General features: G+C 41.0%; 1 long non-coding RNA gene across 3 annotated transcripts; it reads left to right on the forward strand.

Annotated features, from left to right (window-relative positions):
• Positions 1 to 2,222: 2,222 nt before the first annotated feature.
• LOC126077289 (uncharacterized) lies at positions 2,223 to 18,975 on the forward strand. Of its 3 annotated transcripts, XR_007517701.1 has the most exons (4): positions 2,223 to 2,816; positions 4,315 to 4,536; positions 12,065 to 12,147; positions 13,519 to 18,975. It is a non-coding gene; the product is annotated as an uncharacterized LOC126077289 (long non-coding RNA). The 3 variants fall into 3 exon arrangements; XR_007517700.1 differs by lacking the exon at positions 4,315 to 4,536; XR_007517699.1 differs by lacking the exon at positions 4,315 to 4,536 and having other exon boundaries at positions 2,224 to 2,732.
• Positions 18,976 to 20,856: the final 1,881 nt, after the last annotated feature.

The following is a 20,856-nucleotide window of genomic DNA, read 5'->3' on the forward strand; positions in this document are numbered from 1 at the left end:
GGGTACAGATCTAGCAGTTGTGGTGATGGAAGCCCAGAGAAGTTCTTTTCTAACTGAAATTGAATGCAAATTTATCACCTAAGTGGGAAGTGGAAGTAGAAAATGTTTGGAAGTTTGGCAGAAGAAAGAGTAAAACAATTCTCTAGGTAAATGGTAATATGAATGGACTAGGAAAATGTTTTAGGATTTTAGCTGAGATTAGTCTGCATAGTTGTTGTACATTCCTAATGGAGTGATCATTACTGCCATCTTGATTAATTAAAAAAAAAAAACTAGTTGCCACTGAATCAGTTCCAACTCGTGATGACCTCATGGGTCTCAGAGCAGAAATGCACTCATGTTTAATATCAAAAAATCGGAAACCAAACCCACTGCTGTCAAGTTGATTCTGACTCACAGCGACCCTATAGGACAGAGTAGAATTGCCCATAGGGTTTCCAAGGAGTGGATGGTGAATTCCAACTGCCGACCTTCTGGTTAGCAGCCGAGCTCTTAAGCGCTGCACCACCAGGGCTCCCATGCTTAATAAACCAAAAAACCAAAGCCACTGCCATTCCATTGATTCTGACTCACAGGAACCCTACAGGACGGAGTAGAACTGCCCCATATGGTTTCCAAGGAGTGCCTGGTGGATCTGAACCGCTGACCTTTTGGTTAGCAGATGTAGCTCTTAACCAGTATGCCACCAGGGTTTTCCCCATGCTTAATAGATGGTCTTTAATTCCCTGACACTACCCTCTCGGCCCAGTGGTTAAGTGCTCCGATGCTAACTGAAAGGTTGGTGGTTTGAACCCACTAGCCACTTCACAGAAGAAAGATGTGGCAGTCTGCTTCCATAAACCCCTACGGAGCAGTTCTACTCTGCCCTATAGGGTTGCTATGAATAGGAATCGACTTAACAGCAGTGGTTTTTTTTTTTTTTAATCTCTTACCTGCAGTGATTTTTTTTTTTTTTGATCTCTTACCTGCAGTGATTTTTTTTTAATCTCTTACCTGCAGTGATTTTTTTTTAATCTCTTACCTTTTAGATATACCTCTACATTGATGTGAATTTCATCTTCTAAAAATATCTCTAACAGTTTTCTCATAATTCAGAAACCTCTAATAGCTCTGGGCTAATGTAAACGCCTCAGGACAATATCCTTGAAATCTAGGCCTCATAGTATCGTTCTAGGCTTCTCCTTCATCACATATCTCTACGTCTTACATTTTAAGCTCTAAGATTATGGAAGTTCATGAAATAATTCATGTACTTTCAAAATCTCTGCTTTTGTTCTGACTAGCATTCCCTTTGCCTGGAATACTTTTCTTGCCTTTGTAAGTCATTTGAAATCCTATCCATTCTTTATGATTTAGTTCAAATGCTACAGCATCCATCCATTCAACTAACCTTTAAGCACCTACAATGTGTCAGGCAGTGGGGATACAGTAAGAGAACAGATAAATCCTGGAATATTCATATATTGGAACACCTGTTCAGTTGTTGGAAACACTGGTGGCTTAGTGGTTAAGAGTTGTAGCTGCTAACTGAAAGGCTGGCAGTTCAAATCCACCAGGTGCTCCTTGGAAAATCTATGGGGCTGTCCTACAAGGTCAATATGAGTCAGAAATGGGTTTGGTTTGGTTTTTTTGACCATGAATGAATGAGTTACATAACACTGATAAATCTCAACAACACTGAATAAACAAGCAAGCTGCAGATATATACATTACTAATTGTCAAAATCATGTAAAACGGTACTATAAATGTAACTAAAGCTAAAACGTAATTGTACTTGGGACAGTGGTTTTCTTGGGTAAAAGTAAACAGAATGGGATGGGATGGAGCAGATAAAAGACTTCAACTACTTATATAATAATTTATTTCTCCGGTTGAGTGGCCAGTACATAAACATGACATTTTTAAAAGGACGTTATGTGGTTCGATTCCTTCCTGAAGACGTTTGGAATCCCTCATAACGTCTACCTTAAAATTACCTAGCATCTCTTGTACCATTCTTAGTTCTTAGTATCGTCATTATGCATATATTAGTACACTCGGCCTTAATTTGGGAACTTCCAGGTACCAGCTTTAGGTAGATTAGCAAGTACTCCTCTTCCGAGATAATTCCTGACGGCTCTCTCAAGTCCTCCCGGAATTCAGTTGGCCTTCAAAGGACTTCGGCCTGACCCCTTCGGCCAACCTTAGAATAGCTCCTCCCAGATCTCCACGTCTACCCGCACCCGGAGTCATCTTCAATTCGCTTCCTCAGCAAAACCAGAATGTGCCTGCCCCGAGTGAGCGCCGGGCCGTCTCCCTGTAGCGGACTCTGGTCCACTCCCACCAGAAGTTGCATTTCTTCTTCCTCACCTCCTTCCTAGCCGCCACGACCGGGGCCGACCAAGCGTTGCGAGCCTCACTTGTGCAGGTGGAGCAGCGATTCACCTGCAACACCACTTCCGGCCTAACCTGCGTTCCCACAGAAAACGAAAAAAAAAACAAAACCCCACTTAAATCCGGAAGAGCTGAGTAGACCCTCTGCGCATGTGTGAAACCGCGGCCCGCTCAGGTCTTCTGCCTCTTGACGCACTCTCGTGGTATCGCGATATTTTATCCCCGGCCGGCGTTGTTTTTGAACACTGGCGGTAACCTAGTTCTCGCAGTTGCGAGACGCTCCAGGGCAGACGTGGGGTAGTGTGAGGAGACGGAGAGTATTCGGCCTTGGGTCGGTAACGCAGTCGGACAGCTGCAGGTGAGCACGGTCAGAGCTGGCTCCGGCTCTGTGGATTCTGTCGATTCAGAAGGCCTTTCAGCTGACCCAGCAGCCTACGGAACCGTAAGCGCGGGCCCCCAAGCCCTCAGCCGCCCACCTTCTCCCTCCTCCGCCCAGCTGTACACCAAATACCAAAAAAAAACAAACCCGTTGCAGTCAATTCTGACTCATAGCGACCCCCTAGGATGGGGTAGAACTGCGGCATAGGGTGTCCGGCGAGTGGCTGATGGATTCGAACTTTCACCGTTTTGGTTAGCAGCCGAGTTCGTAACCACTGCGCCACCAGGACTCTGTACACCAGTGTACTAAATCAAACCAAACCCATTGCCGTGGGGGTCTATTCCGATTCATAGAAGACCAATAGAACAGAGTAGAACTGCCCCGTAGGGTGTCCAAGGAGCAGCTGGTGGATTCGAACTGCCGACCTTTTTGGTTAGCAGCCATAGCTCTTAACCTCTGCGCCACCAGGGCTCCATACACCAAAAAAAAAAAAAACAAACCACTATAAAGAAATTTTTTTTAGAATAGGTTTGTTGTTGTTGTTAAGCATATAGGCAACATTTTCTATTGCTACAGCCTTCACATGTACAGGTCAGCGACATGTTTATCGTGTTCAACTATAATATTTTGACAGTCTTTGTGAAATAATAACAGGAAACTTTGCATTTTAATAATATAATTTTACCCGTTTACTTATTTGTCATTGTTGTTAGGTGCCATCTAGTCGGTTCGGACTCATAGCAACCCTTTGTACAACAGAACAAAACCCTGCCTTGTCCTGTGCCATCCTCACAATCGTTTTTATGCTTGAGCCCATTGTTGCAACCCCAGTGTCAGTCCATCTCATCGAGAACCTTCCTCTTTTTCGATGATCCTCTACTTTACCAAGCATGATATCCTTCTCCAGGGACTGGTCCTTCCTGATAACATGTCCAAAGTATGTGAGACAGGTGTCACTGTCCTTGCTTCTAGTGAGTATTCTGGCTGTACTTCTTCCAAGACAGGTTTGTTTGTTCTTCTGGCAGTCCATGGTATATTCATTATTCTTCGCCAACACTGTAATTCAAAGACGTCAATTCCTTAGTCTTCCTTATAATTGTCCAGCTTTTGCATACATATGAGTCGATTGAAAATACCATAGCGTGGGTCAGGCGCAACTTAGTCCTCAAAGTGACATCTTTGTTTACTTATTTAGAGGGCCGTGATGTATTTAATTATCATAGTAGTCCTGTGTCTCTTTTTGTTAGCAGTTTACTGACTGTTAACATAAACCTGCGTTTCATTAACTACGTTTTGAATATATTTACACACACATATACATATATACGTATATATTGAGCCCTGGTGTCACAACGGTTAAGCGCTTGGCTGCTAACGGGAAGGTTGGCGTTTGGAACCCGATCAGCAGCTCCATGGGAGAAGGACCTGGTGATGTGCTTCCATAAAGATTACAGCCTGGAAGACCCTGTGGGCACTTCTGCTCTGTCACATGGGGTCATGGTGAGTTGGAATTGACTTGGTAGCAGCTAACAACAGTATCTGTCTGTGGCTGATTTTTCAGAAGTAGATCACCAGGCCTTTCTTCCTAGTCCATCCTAGTCTGAAAACTTCACTGAAAGCTGTTCAGCATCATAGCAACATGAAGGCCTTCACTGACAGTGGCTGCACAGGAGGAATCCAACCCACATATCCTGCACGAAAGGGGAGAATTCTACCATTGAACCAGCACAGCGGAGATGCTTCTCAGATATTAACATATCTATCTATGTATATATATATTTGTGTAAGTGCATGCTTATTACCAACCAAATATTTTTTGAGCTGATATATTTACTGGTTTCTATCATAATTTAGTTGAAGAAATAGAAAAAAGTTAAGTACAGATATTTTAGTTTCAGCTGTAAACTTCATGTGACCTTGTAAATATTTTTTTTCCCTTGAGCTACTAATTTGTTTATCTGTGGGATTACACAAAGACAGACTTTAAAAATTTTTCTCCTCCCTGAAGACTTGTTAAAACTATATTTTATTTAATATTTATTTTATGTGGTGCAAAAAAAAATTTAAATGAAAGTATATGAAAAATTCATGAGAAGCCCTACTTTCTCTCTAGTTCCAACACATACAGTACCCCCTAGTTCTCTACCAAAACCCGAAACCAGACCAGTTGGCTTCGAGTCATTTCTGACTCATGGCAACTCAATGTGCGTCAGAGCAGAACTGTGCTCCATAGAGTTTTCAGTAGCTGATTTTTAGGAAATAGATCACCAGACCTTTTTTCTGAGGTACCTGTGGGTGGACTAAAACTGCCAGCTTTTTGGTTAGCAGCATCACTTAACTGTGCTGTCCAGGAGTCTTAGTCCCTTACGGGTAACCATTTCTAATTACCCAACCCCTGTGCCGTCGAGTCGATTCCAACTCACAGCAACTCTACAGGACAGAGTAGAACTACCCCGTAGACTTTCCAAGGAGCGCCTGGTGGATTCGAACTGCCAACTGTTTTGTGAACAGCCATAGCACTTAACCACTATGCCACCAGGGTTTCCATCATTTCTAATTAGATCTCTAATTAGATCCCTAATTATTCTTCACGTCTTATGCAAATACAAATACATGGGAATATATATTTCCTTCCATTTCTCCTCAAGTATTTTTTGCATTGTTCTGCACTTTGCTTTTTTTTTTTATTTCACAGTATATTCTGAATATTTCTCTTTATCAGTATTTAATTAAACTTTTTTTTTTAAGCTGTTTCATATTCCATTCTGAATGTACTGTGGTTTACTACAGTCAATCCCCTATAGATGGACAATTCAGTTGTTTCCAGTCTTTGGATATTAGAAACAATGCTTCAGTGAATATATGTCATTTCCTAAATTTGCAAGTTTAACTGTCAGATTCTCAGGAGAGAATTTCAAAATCAAATAGGAAATGTAAATGTGATAAATATTGAAAATTGCTCTTCATAGGGTAGTCCACTTTATACTGCCATCAGCACAGTGTGAGAGGTGTTGCTTTTCTTAAATGGGGATTTGGTAAGAATAGAAATATAATTTGGGGGAATGGTTTTTGATAAATAAGAAAATTTATAAGTAGAAGTCCTGGACAGTTTGGGAATATGAATTAGAATGATAAAGAATTTATCAAAAAGAAATTGCTATGCGATAGAAAGGCTTACCTACAAAAAGCCGTGTTGAAATGGGGAAGTATTTACTGTGTCTTACTTAAGAAGTTATTCCCAACCCTCAGAGTAAAAAAGATATTCTCTCATGTTTTTTTGTGAATGTTTTACTTTTTACATTTGAGCCCTTAAAGTACTTAGAACTGATTTTTTTTAATGTTTTTTATGCTTGGCTGGAGGTAAATATACAATTATTTTCCACTCTTACTGAATAATCTTTTTGTCTCCACTGATCCTCAATACCCCCTATGTCATAAAGCAGGTCTGCATACACTGTGGTTGTTTCTGGTCTCTGTTGTGTTATTGTTACTTTCTCTACTCTAGACCAGCGTCGAGGCAGTCATTTGAGCAGATTACACCTCAACAAAAAGAAAAACAAAAATCCTCACAACTGGACCAATAAGCAACATAATAATAAGTGGAAAAAAGATTGAAGTTGTAAAAGATTTCGTTTAATTGGATCCACAATCAACGCCCATTGAAGTAGCAGTCAGGAAATCAAATAAGGTATTGCACTGAGGCAAATCTGCTGCAAAAGACCTCTTTAAAGTGTGAAAAAGCAAAGATGTCACTTCGGATGACTAAGGTGCGCTTGACTCAGGCCGTGGTGTTTCCAGTCACCTCATGTGCATGCTGAAGCTGGACAATGAATAAGGGAGACTGAAGAAGGATTGATGCCTTCGTATTATGACGTTGGTCAAGGATATTGAATACACCGTGGACTGCCAGAAGAACGAACAAATCTGTCTGAGAGGAAGGACAGCCAGAATGATCCTTAGAAGCAAGGATGGCAAGACTTCATGTCACTTCCTTTGGACGTGTTATCAAGAGGTACCAATACCTGGAGGTGGACATCATGCTTGATAAAGTAGTGGGTCAGAGAAAAAAAGGAAGACCCTCAACGAGATACATTGCAACAGTGGCTGCAATAATGGGCTCAAATAAAGCAAGGATTATGAGGATGGTGTAGCAACGACCAGTGTTTTGTTCTGTTGTACATAGTGTTACTCTGAGTTGGCACTGGCTTGATGGAACCTAACAACAACAGTAATAAAATATACACTGGGTGAAATTAATGGCAGATTAGACATTCAGAAAAAAGAATATAAGTTGGGAGACATTAATAGAAACTACAAAATCAAACACAGAAAAAAAAAAAATAGACCATTAGTGAGCTGTGAGACAGTTTTAAGCCGGTTAATATGCCTGTAATTAGAGTCCCTTAGGGGGAAGAGCGATAAAAATATTTGAAGAGATGATGGCTTAAAATTTCTAATTCTGATGGAAAGTATAAGTCCACAAATCCAAAAAGCTCAACATTGTATGTATAAGAAGCATAAAGAAAGCCTACAAGGCACAACACAATCAAATAGCTCAAAGTCAATGATAAAGATAAAATCTTAGTAATAGGCAGGGAAAAAAAGCACTGTTTCCAAATAACTTGGGAACAAACTTAAAAACATGAGAAGGACAGTAGATTTCTTGTAAGAGAATTCAAATGAAAAGTTAGTTGTTATTAGGTGTCCTCGAGTTGGTTCCGACTCTTAGTGACCCTGTATACAACAGAATGAAACACTGCCTGGTTCTGCTCCATCCTCACAATTGTTATCCTTGAGCCCATTGTTGTAGCCGTTGTTTCAGTCCATCGCATTGAGTGTCTTCCTCTTTTGCACTGACCCTGTACTTTACCAAGCATGATGTCCTTCTCCAGGGACTGATCCCGCCTGGATAACATGTCCAAAGTATATGAGATGTAGCCTCACCATCCTTCTAAGGAGCATTCTGGCTGTACTTTTTCCAAGGTAGATTTGTTTGTCCTTCTGGCAGTTCATTCTGGCACGTCATTGAATATTCTTTGCCAATGCCATAATCAAAGGCATCAATTCTTCTTTGGTGTTCCTTATTAATTCTCCAGCTTTTGCATGAATATGAGGCGATAAAAAATGTCATGACCTGGGTCAGGCTTACCTCAGTCCTCAGAGTGACGTCTTTGCTTTTTAACACTTTAAAGAGGTCTTTTGCAGCAGATTTGCTCAACGCAGTGCATCGTTTGATTTCTTGACTGCTGCTTCCATGAGTGTTGATTATGGATCCAAGTAAAATGAAATCCTTGACAACTTTAGTCTTTTCTTCATTTATCATGATGTTGCTTATTGGTCCAGTTGTGAGGATTTTTGTTTTCTTTATGTTGAGGAGTAATGCATACTGAAGGCTGTAGTCTTTGATCTTCACCACCAGGTGATCTGTTTGGTCTACTAGCAGTTCCTGGTATATTCAGTATTCTTTGCCAGCACCATAATTCAAATGCATTACTTCTTCAGTCTTATTCATTGTCCAGCTTTTACATGTGTATGAGGCGATTGAAAATACCATGGCTTGGGTCAGGTGCACCTTAGTCCTCAAAGTGACATCTTTGCTGTTGAACATTTTAAAGAGGTGTTTTCAGCAGATTTGCTCAATGCAGTGCATCCTTTGATTGACTGCCGCTTCCATGGGTGTTGATCGTGGATCCAAGTAAAATGAAATCCTTGACAACTTCAATCTTTTCTCCACTTATCATGATGTTGCTTATTGGTCCAGTTGTGAGGATTATTGTTTTCTTTATTTTGAGGTGTGTCAGTGGGTTTGGTTTTTTTTTTTTTTTGGTTCTTAGTTATGTAGTGCTGTTATAACACAAATATCACAAGTGGCTGGCTTTAACAAGCAGATATTTATTCTTTCACAGTATAGTAGGCTAGACATCCAAATTTAGGGTACCAGCTCCAGGGGAAGGCTCTTTGTCTGTCTTTCAGTTCTGGGGGAAGGTCGTTGTCATCAGTCTTCCTTGGCCTAGGAGTTTCTCTGTGCAGGAATCCTGCTCCCTGCACTGCTTTCTTGGTGGTATGAGGTCACTCATCTCTCTGCTTGCTTCTCTCTTTTATATCTCAGAAGACATTGACTTAAGACACAACCTAACCTTGTAGATTGAGTCCTCCTTCATTAACCTAACTCCATCTAATCCTGCTTCTTTAAGATCATAGAGGTAGGATTTCCAAGACATGGTCAATCACATCAGATGACTAAATGGTGGACAGTCACACAGTACTGGGGATCATGGCCTAACCAAGTTGACACATATTTTGAGTGGACACGGTTCACTCCATTGAAGGTGTAATCCATACCGAAGGCTGTGGTCTTTGATCTTCATCACCAAGTGCTTGAAGTCCTCTTTGCTTTCACCAAGCAAGGTTGTATCATTTGCATATCACAGGTTGTTAGAGTCTTCCTCCAGTCCTGAGGCCACGTTCTTCATATAGTTCAGCTTCTTGGATTATTTGCTCAGTGCACAGATTGAATAAGTATGGTGAAAGACCACAACCCTGACGCACACCTTTCCTGATTTTAAACCATGCAGTACCCCCTTGTTCTATTCAAACAACTGCCTCTTGGTCTAAGCACAGTTCCTCATGAGCACAAATAAGTGTTTTGGAATTCCCATTCTTCTTAATATTATCCGTAGTTTCTTATGGTCCACACAGTTGAATGCCTTTGTATAGTTAATAAAACACAAGTAAATATCTTTTTGGTTTTCTCTGCTTTCAGCCATGATTCATCTGACATCAGCAATGATATCCCTTGCACTATGCCATCATTCTGGTTGTTAAGACAAGATCAAGATTTTTAAGATTAGCAGTTGCTATTTGTAATAGTACTAATATGATTTGTAATTTCACATTAAACTAGAAACTATTCATCAACTAGTAATTTCTTTTTAAATGGGGCTTATTTAATACTAGTGAGCTGAAAACACTACCAATATTTAAAACCCAGATCTAGCAAACAACTGAATACGTAATCTCTATTAATGCTACATCACCTAACAGGCTGCAGTTTTATAAAAGAAAGAAAGAAACTCATTTTTAAAACCTGAACAGTCAAATCAACCTAAGAGACTTATCTTACATGAACATGAAAAAGAGTTTTAAAATATGTATATTTCAATAGGAACTTGAAGCAATTCTGTCTGCATTTGACCACAAGGAAAGTGAATCAACTTCCTCTTGCTTCTGCCCAAGGGTGGAGGGCGTGTCATGTGGTCTTGAACAGTTCGCTTGACTGTTACCCAGATTCCTTTGGCAGGTGCCATAACATACATGCATGTATACTGCAGTCATGAGATTCCTAGCAATAGTCAAACCCATTTCCATTGAAAGACTGTGTTCCTTTTTTGTAAATTTCAGGATTTCTGTGCAGTTGTTTCAGACCGGGGAGCCCTGGTAGTGTAGTGGTTAAGTGCTATGGCTGCTAACCAAAAGGTCAGCAGTTCGAATCCACCGGCTGCTCCTCGGAAACCCTATGAGGCAGTTTTACTGTGTCCTGTAGGGTCTCTATGAGTTGGGATCAACTCGACAGTAACAGGTTTAGTTTTATTCTAAATTTGTGTTTTTTTCCTCAGATAAACTTTAGTCCTGCTTTAGTGGCTAAAAATCTATTTTGTATTACAAGTTTACAAATATGTATTGTGCTTGGAGTATATACAAAGCTCCAGTCTGCTAGGCAGTGGAGTTGGGGTGAGGGTGTTGGGAAAAACAGAGAAAAAACTTGGATTATATACCTTGAACTTTGGCTGTGGTCACTCTGGCATCCAGTTAATTTTAGACACATCTGGCAAACTGGTAGGGTGGCCCCACAGAGGTTTTACGAAATTCCTAAGGGAAGAAGGAGTTGAGCTGGGCCAATAATGAAGTCATTGCTATAGGAGTGAAGGAAGGATCCTGAGTATGGTGGTATGGCTTTACCTGAAATTTGCCCTTGCTTACACTCCTGGAAGCATACCTGAGTTCCAGGGAACTGGAGGGCCCTGAAAGCTCTTTCACTAAATATGGGGCTGAAGTAACACTCCTTTGGGGCTTTTTTAACAGCATGTCACAAAGTAGGGAGCCATTCTTTCCTACTTTGGTACCTAAACTCACGATGACCACCTGAGAATACAAGGCCCACAGGAAGAATGGGAAGGATGTGGTAACTCACTTGCCACCTGGGGTAGCAGCATTGCTATAGTAGCAGTGAATTTGTTACTGAGCACATGAGAAACATACCTGGGGACTCAGAAATTCTTCCTAGTAAGTATGGGAAGAATTTTGCTAAAACTGGAGGTTCTGCACTTGCAGGAGGGCCAGTCATTAGGACTTACATATTAATATGATGGCTTCATTTGTCCCTGTGGGGGTATTGGGGCCTGGCAAAATAGGGGTAATATAAAGATAAATAAAATAGCGTACCTTCCTTCAAAAGGGGCTTACTTTAGTGGAGAAAAAGACATGCTCATGTCAATAAAAATAAAATAAGTTCAACATTATTGAGTGCTTGGTGTCTCATTGAATGGCAACAGTATTTAGACCCTATTCTGTAGATACTGGGGAATCATTATATGTTTTAAACTAAGCTAGAGCTATTTATCAAATCTATGTTTTAGAAAGATATTTCTGACTAGGTGGTTTGACAGAAGGATTGGAATGAGGAGAAGCAGAAATCAGGGGGACTCACTGGATGGTGCAAAAAATTAGTGCGTTCAGCTGCTAACCAAAAGGTTGGAAGTTTGTGTCTACCAAGAGGGGCCTCAGAAGAAAGGGCTGGTGATCTACTTTTGAAAACCGTATGGACTACAGCCCTTGGAAACCCTGGTGGCATAGTGGTTAAGAGCTACGGCTGCTAACCAAAGGGTTGGGAGTTCGAATCTGCCAGGTGCTCCTTGGAAACTCTGTGGGGCAGTTCTACTCTGTCCTACAGGGTCGCTGTGAGTCGGAATCGACTCGACGGCACTGGACTGGGTATGGACTACAGCACTAGTCTGACAAGTGGGGTCACTATGAGTCAGAGTCGATTGAACTGCTGCTGGTTTAGTAATTAAAGCAGGAGGTAAATAGAGTCTAAACCTTTCTGCCTCGGAGTGACTGGAGGGTTCAAACCACTGACCTTTTTGGTTGATGGCCTTGGGCAATTCTGTACCCTGTCCACTTCAGTTTTTCATCTGTAAGATGGGGGTGATGATAATACCTATACTTCACACAGTGAATGAAAATAATTTAATTCCAAAAAAGTCCTTAAAAGAGTGCCTCGCTTTTAAGCCTGCTTGTTATCATCATTCTAGCTTGGATAACTAGATGAACAGTGACAATATCCAGTGAGCTGAAAATACAGAAGATTTGGCAACCTCAGAGGACAGAGAGAATGGTGAGTTTGCTTTTGGAACTACAGAATCTGGAGTTTCTGGGACATGGTAGTCACACAGTATGTGCTTGGTGATACTAGTAGAAATGAGCATATTTTTCTTTTTTAAGCACTTTGACCATGAGTCAGATGTTATTGTAAGCGCTTTACCTGTATAATCTCATTTAACCCTCACCACAATGCTTTGAGGTAGGTAGTATTATTGTTGCCATTTCCCACCTGATTTAACTAAGGCAAAGAGAGGTTCTGATTTACCTTCCTGGTAGTAAATGAGGAAGTGGACCAGTCGGGATTTGAACTAGACAGTCGACTCCAAAGCTAGTATACCACACCACCACAGTGGTTCAAACAACTTTGAAACCTTCGAGTCCTGAAACTTCTATTAGAGTCTATTAAAATATGACATCTTTTTTTATACATTATATGTTTAATTATAAAAGTACTTGTCATTTATTGAGTAGCTAAAATGTTCTGGGCATTATACATATATTGTCTTCAGTCTTCACGATGACCCATCAAAATATTATAGTCAGTATTTTACAGCAGTGGAAACTATGGCTCAGAGACGTTAAATAACTTACATGGAGTTGCATAACTAATAAGCAGCAGAGGAGGGATTTAAGCTCAGGTTCCCAAAGTGAACCCTACACTAACCTGACTCCCACATTTAGCTCTCTTACATTTAATGTAACGTACACTGTAAATAAAAATAAACATGTTTGATATCAAAGGTCATGACGGTGGTGCAGGACTGGGCAATATTTCCATTCCGTTATACATATAAAGTCACCATCAGTCGGCGCTAACTCAACAACAGCAACACATTTGTATTAACACAAGTGTATCACATCATTGTGTTTTGCAAAGGGTGCCATGACTTCCATGGACTCAGCAACTACCTTGCAGGTTTGAGAAACAATTTTGGTTTTGAAAGCATAGTTAGTACCTGGAATAGTATTTCTCAAGCTTTAATTACATAAGAATCATATATAGAATTTGAGACTGTCCCCCAAATTTACTGAATCAGATCTCCAGGAGATCTTTAAAAGTACCTGATGTGATTTTGATGAAGGTTTTCCAACCGTCATACTTTGAGGAACATTGTGAGGAATGGGCCCAGTTCAGGAACCTAGGCATCTGAGCTCTCTGGTTGAAGTCCTGTTGCATTTGTAGTATTGATAACATACAGTTTATCTCTTAGTTATTATTTCATATCTGCCATCTTTAATATAGCTGAGAGCAACCACTCAGGTGAGAACCTTGAAGGAGTGTGCACTCTGCCTCCTGTTCTGCTATATATTATTTTCCACCCTCTGCACCCCTTTTTACTGGTGAAGGCCCTAACAGGCTACATGATTGGACTTGTTTTAACAGAAACCAAAGGCATCATAGCTGTGGAAGAGGGAGAGAGGAGAGCAGTGCACTGCTGTGAAATCAAGACAGACCTGACAGAGGCGGGGCCAAGAACATCAAAGACAAAGTTGAGGCATCAGACTGAGTGGCAGTTCCGAAGCAGTGAAGAAGAGCCAGACTTGAGAAAGCCAGCACCCCACGGGCTGGATTGGCTGGCCCACACTGGTTGAGGCAAGCAGTAGCGCTTGGGACACCTTTCACCACATCGGGAGAGTGGGTGGCAGACAGTCTGCATGAGCCTCTGGAGCCAGGGGTGTGCAAAAGATAAGTGGAAGCGTCTTAACCTACTGCACAGGATCAAAGTAACCCGTCCCCCTGGGAGTTTAGTAACGGAGAAGTGCCACTTTCCCCTCACCCACCCTCCTCCCCGCTGCACCCTGATACCAGTCCAGCAGTATTCAACAATTGCCACAACCATTAAGTCGGAAACAGGAGCTGTTGCACCCAAACCGCTCTTGAGGTATAGAAAAAAAAAACTACCATCTCTCCTAAGCTGAGTACTGAGGACAAACCGTGCCCACACCAGTCTCATGGCTTTAAAAAAGTCATCACGCCCTCTAAGCCAGGAACTCAGGGTAGGCACAGGCATAAGGGATCTATGGACTTCGAATGCCCTTTACTTCTGCCTAGACCTGTGTGGGTCAGATCAACAGCATATGTCTTCATTAGCATAGGGCAACAGAGTATATACTTGAAGCATATTTTCATCTGCAGCAGCCAAGGGGGAGTTGCAGATTTGTGACATTTGACACTGCCCTGCCTATTAAGTAGAGTCCTCACCAACATCGGGGGCCCGAGGACTGGTAGTTTCACCCATTCCACCTAGCCATCCACGACAGGGGTCTGAGAATAAGTGGTGCCTCCCAGTCCTTACAGCCAACAGCATTGAGTGCCCAAAGTCTGGCTGTAAAACCCACCCATCTACGTGTTCTAGGGGACAGGGACACGCCTTCCAGCTAGGCACACAGGGGCAGCCATCAGACCCTACCTTGCTGTGCATATAGCCTTCTACTACAGCCAGATACCTGGGCCTGCTTCAGTCACCCCTATGTAGCCCTCCCTGTCTAGGACTATAGATTAGAGTCTGTACCACACACTGAGTGACTGACGACCAGGAAACCTGAGCTGAATCCACACAAGAAAAGTAAAACAGACTCCTGGGCTTACGTACCTAGTAGCAGCTGTAACCACCTGCTAACAGGACATGAATGCTTCAAAGACACCAGTAACCAAAGTAGCTCACATACCCAGCCTGTTTGGGTGTATCAAAACAAGAAGCTGTGATGCAGTAAGCAATACAATAAATAAATATAATAACTTATCGATGGTTCAGAGACAACAGTCAATATCAAATCACATAAAGAAACAGATCAAGATGGCTTGAGCGAGTGACAAAAACAAAGAACCAGGAAACCTTCTGGAGGAAGAGGATGTCTTGGAGTTATCACAGGTAGAATTCCTAAGATTAGTATACAGAACTCTTCAAGAGATCAGGGAGGATATGAAGCAAGTTGCAGAACAAACCAAGGAACGCATGGACAAAGTGGCAGAGGAAATTAAGAACACGTGGCAAGAACCCATAGAGAGACAGCAAATAGAAATCCAAAAGATTAACAAAGTTTCAGAATTAGACAACTCGATAGAAGGTCATAGGAGCAAAATTGAGGCAGTGGAAGTCAGAATTCGTGAGACCAAAGATAAAGCCCTTGAGACCAATTTATTTGAGGAAAAATCAGATAATAGAATTAAAAAAATGAAGAAACCATAAGAATTATGTGGAACACTATCATGAGAAATAACCTACGAGTGATTGGAGTACCAGAACGGTGGGGGAGGCGGATAACAGAAAATACAGAGAGCATTGTTGAAGATTTGTTGGCAGAAAACTTCCCTGATGTTGTGAAAAACGAGAAGATATCTATCCAAGATGCTTATCGAACCCCACCCAGGGTAGATGCCAAAAGAAAGTCACCAAGACATATCATAATCAAACTTGATAAAACCAGAGATAGAGAATTTTAAGAGCGGCTAGGGATAAATGAAAAGTCATCTACAAAGGAGAGTCAATAAGACTAATCCCTGACTACTCAGCAGAAACCATACAAGCAAGAAGGCAATGGGATGACATATATAAAGCCTTGAAGGAAAAAAATTACCAGCCAAGAATTATATATCCAGCAAAACTGTCTCTCAAATATGAAGGTGAAATTAGGGCATTTCAAGATAAACGGAAGTTTAGGGAATTTGTAAAAACCAAACCAGAATTACAAGAAGTATTGAAGGGAGTCCTCCAGCTAGACAACCAACAATATCAGACAACAACCCAAGACTAGAACACGGGAAAGAACAACAATATATCAACCCAGATGGGGAAGTCACAAAAATAAGTCAAAGCTAAAAGACTGAAAATAGGGAAACAGAGATGTCAATATGTAAACGATGACAACATTAAAACAAAAAAGAGGGACTAGATAGTGTAGACATACAACTTGCATATAGAGAGGAAGTTAAGGCAATATCACAAAGTAAAAGATTGGTTTAAATTTAGAAAAATAGAGGTAAACTTTAAGGTAAAATCAGAGAGGAAAGTAACCTACCCATCAAAATAAAAAAGAACATAGAAGACTCAGCAAATACAAAATCAATAATAATGAAAAGAAAATATATAAAGGAAAATGACTCAGCACAGAAAATTAAGTGGAACAAAGAAAATGTGAACACCATAAAAAAAGTACATCAAAATCACAGCACTGAACTTATGCCTATCAATAGTTTTACTGAATGTAAATGGACTAACTGCACCAACAAAGAGACAGAGAGGCAAAATGGATTAAAACAAACAAAAAAACCCGTGATCTGTCTATGTGCTGCCTACAAGAGACACGCCTTGGACTCAAAGACAAAAACAACTAAAACTCAAAGATGGAAAAAATACATCAAGTAAACAACAACCAAAAAAGAGTAGAGTGGCATTGTTCATCTCTGCCAAAATAGACTTTAAAGCAAAATCCACCACAAAGGATAAGGAAGGACATTATATAATGATTAGAGGGTCAATACACCAGGAGGACATAACCGTGATAAAGGTATATGCACCCAATGACAGGACTCCAAAATACATAAAACACACTCTTAACAGCATTGAAAAGAGAAACAGGCAGCCCAACAATAATAGTAGGAGACATCAACACACCACTTCCGGTGAAGGACAGAATATCTAGAAAGAAGCTCAGTAAAGATACAGAAGATCTAAATGCCATAGTCAACGAGCTTGACCTCAAAGACATATGCAGAACACTCCACCCAACAGCAGCCAAGTACACTTTCTTTTTCAGTACACATGGAAAATTCTCCAGAATAGATGACATATTAGGCCACAAAGCAAGCCTTAACAGAATCCAAAACCTTGAAATATTACAAAGCATCTTTTCTGACCATAAAGCCATAAAAGTAGAAATCAAAAACAAGAAGCAAGGAAAAAAGACAAAATCAAATACATGGATAAGAGTTTAATCTCTAAAATCTACAAGATACTACAGCACCTCAACAACAAAAAGGCAATTAAAAAATGGACAAAGGATATGAACAGACATTTCACCAAAGAAGACATTTAGGCTGTTACAGACACATGAGGAAATGCTCACCATTAGCCATTAGAGAACCGCAAATCAAAACTACAGTGAGGTATGATCTCACCCCAGCAAGGCTGGCACTAATCCAAAAAACACAATGAATGTTGCAGAAGTCGTGGAGAGACTGGAACACTTACACACTGCTGGTGGAAATGTAAAATGGTACAACCACTTTGGAAATTGATTTGGTGCTTAAAAAGCTAGAAATGGAAGTACCACACGATCTAGGAATCCCACTCCTTAGAATATATCCTGGAGAAATAAGAGCCCTCACACAAATAAATACATGCACACTCATGTTCATTGCAGCCCTGTTCACAATAGCAAAAAGATGGAAACAACCTAGGTGCCCATCAACAGATGAATGGGTAAATAAATTGTGGTACATACACACAATGGAATACTACGCAAATGATAAAAAAAATCCGTGAAACACCTCACAACATGAATGAATCTGCAGGGAATTGTGCTCAGTGAAATTAGTCAATCACACAGGACAAATATTGTATGAAACCACTATTACAAGAACTCAAGAAAAGGTTTAAACAGAGGAGGAAACATTCTTTGATGGCTAGGTAGGTGGGGAGGGAGGGAGAAGGAAGTTCACTAACTAGATAGCAGATAACACACAATACAGGGAAAGCACAACTGGACTAAAAAGCTAAGAAGTTTCCTGAACACAACCAAACACTTGGAGGAACAGAGTAGCAGTGGCTGGGTCCTGGGGACCATGGTTTTGGGGGACATCTAGGTCACTTGGCATAACAGTTTATTAAGAAAATGTTCTGTATCCCAATTTGGTGAGTGGCTTCTGGGGTCTTAAAAGCTTTCAAGAGCCATCTAAGATGCATCAGTTGGTCCCAACCCACTTAAAGCAAAGGAGAATGAAGACACCAGGAAAATATTAGCCCAAGAGACAAAAGAGCCACATAAACCAGAGAGATTTCATCAGTCTGAGACCAGAAGAACTAAATGGTGCTTAGCTACCACCGTTGACATTCCTGACAGAGAACACAACAGAGAGTCCCTGATGGAGTGAGAGAAAATGGCAGAGGAGAACTCAAATTCACATAAAAAGACCAGACTTAATGGTATGACTGAGACTGGACAAAACCCCAAAGCCATGGCCCCTGGTTGCTCTGTTAATCCAGAACTAAAACCATTCCCAAAGCCCGCTCTTTAGACAAAGATTAGACTGGATTATAAAATGACACAAAGAGTGTTCAATCAGATATACGAGTCCAAATGGGAAGCTCATCTCCAGAGGCAGGATGAGAAGGCAGGAAGGACCAGGAACTGATCAATGGACACAAGAAACCTGGGGTAGAAAGGGGGAGTGTGCTGTCACATTATAGGGTTTGCAACTAATGTCACATAATAATATGTGTATAAATTTTTGTATGAGAAATTAATGTGAGCTGTAAACTTTGATCCAAAGAACAATTAAAAAAAAAAACCTGTCCTCAAATCCTACTTCTGCCTCTCTGATTACCTTATCTGTGAAGTTGCAGATGACAGAATCTATTTCATAATGTTGTGAGATAATGTAGTGCCTGTCATATAGTTAGCCTTTCAATAACTGATGGCTATCATCAATTTGATTTCTGTGTGTTCCATCTGGCGAGGTCCATGTGTATAGTCGCCATTTATGTTGGTGAAAGAAGATATTTGCGATGAAGTCGTTGGTCTTGCAAAATTCTATCATTTGATCTCCAGCATTGTTTCTATCACCAAGGCCATGTTTTCCAACTACTGATCCTTCTTCTTTGTTTCCAACTTTCGCATTAAAATTACCAGTGATTATCAATGCATCTTGATTGAATGTTCGATCAATTTCAGACTGCAGCAGCTGATAAAAGTCTTCTGTTCATCTTTGGCCCTAGTGGTTGGTGTGTAAATTTGAATAATAGTCATATTAACCGGTCTTCCTTGTAGGTGTATAGATATTACCCTATCACTTGACAGCATTGTACTTCAGGATAGATCTTGAAATCTTATTTTTGACGATGAATGCAACACCACTCCCCTTCGAGTTGTCATTCCCAGCATAGTAGACTATATGATTGTCCAATTCAAATGGCCAATACCACTCCATTTCAGCTCACTAATGCCTAGGACATCGACGTTTATGTGTTCCATTTCATCTTTGATGATTTCTAATTTTCCTAGATTCATACTTCGTACATTCCAGGTCCCGATTATTAATGGATGTTTGCAGCTGTTTCTTACTCATTTTGAGTCGTGCCACATCAACAAATGAAGGCCCTGAAAGCTTTACTCCAGCCACATCATTAAGGTCCACTCTACTTTGAGGAGGCAGCTCTGCCCCAGTCGTGTCTTGAGTGCCTTCCAAACTGGGGGGCTCATCTTCCAGCACTATATCAGACAGTGTTCCGCTGCTATTCATAAGGTTTTCACTGGCTAATACTTTTCAGAAGTAGACTGCTGGGTCCTTGTTTTCTAGTCTGTCTTAGTCTGGAAGCTCAGCTGAAATCTGTCCTCCACGGGTGACCCTGCTGGTATCTGAATACCGGTGGCAAAGCTTCCAGCATCGCAGCAACACGCAAGTCCCCACAGTACGACAAACTGACAACTGGACCAGTGAGCAACATCATGATAAATGGAGAAAAGATTGAAGTTGTCAAGGATTTCATTTGACTTGGATCCACAATCAACAGCCATGGAAGCAGTAGTCAAGACATCAAAAGACACATTGCATTGGGTAAACCTGCTGCAAAGGACCTCTTTAAAGTGTAGAGCAAAGATGTCACCTTGAAGACTAAGGTGCGCCTGACCCAAGCCATGGTATTTTCAATTGCATCATATGCATGTGAAAGCTTGACAATGAATAAGGAAGACTAAAGAAGAATTGATGCCTTTGACTTGTGGTGTTGGCGAAGAATGTTGAGTATACCATGGACTGTCAGAAGAGCGAACAAATCTGTCTTGGAAGAAGTACAACCAGAATGCTCCTTGGAGGCAAGAATGGCAAGACTGGGTCTTACATACTTTGGACGAGTTGTCAGGAAGGATCAGTCTCTGAAGAAGGACATCATGGTTGGCAAAGTACAGAGTCAGTGGAAAAGTGGAAGACCCTCAACAAGGTGGATTGACACAGTGGCTGCAACAATGGGCTCAAGCCTAACAACAACTGTAAGTATGGCTCAGGACCTGGAAGTGTTTCGTTCTGTTGTGCATAAGGGAGCTATGAGTCAGAACCGACTCGACGGCACCTAACAACAACAATCATCAACGCCAAGAACAGCCTTAAGGTTGGAGAGGAAGATCTCAGAGGTATTATGCTGTAGGCAAAGGAAGTAATATTTCTCAGGAATGTGCAGGAAGAGACCGAAAGGATTAAACCTATAATTCTTTGTTAATACATGTTGTTATTAGGTGCTGTCAAGTTGGTTCTGATTCATAGTGACTGTACAACAGAATGAAACACTGCCCTAACCTGTGCCATCCTCACAATCTTTGTTATACTTGATCCCGTTGTTGTAGCCACTGTGTCAGTCCGTCTCATCCAGGGTCTTCCTCTTTTTCGCTGACTTACGTTGCCAAGCATGATGTTCTTCTCCAGGGACTGGTCCCTCTTGATAACATGTCCAAAGTACATGAGACAAAGTCTCATCATCCTTGGTTCTAAGGAGCATTCTGGTTGTAC

Source organism: Elephas maximus, chromosome 5 (assembly GCF_024166365.1).
Source record: "Elephas maximus indicus isolate mEleMax1 chromosome 5, mEleMax1 primary haplotype, whole genome shotgun sequence".
NCBI classification, from domain to species: Eukaryota; Metazoa; Chordata; class Mammalia; order Proboscidea; family Elephantidae; genus Elephas; species Elephas maximus.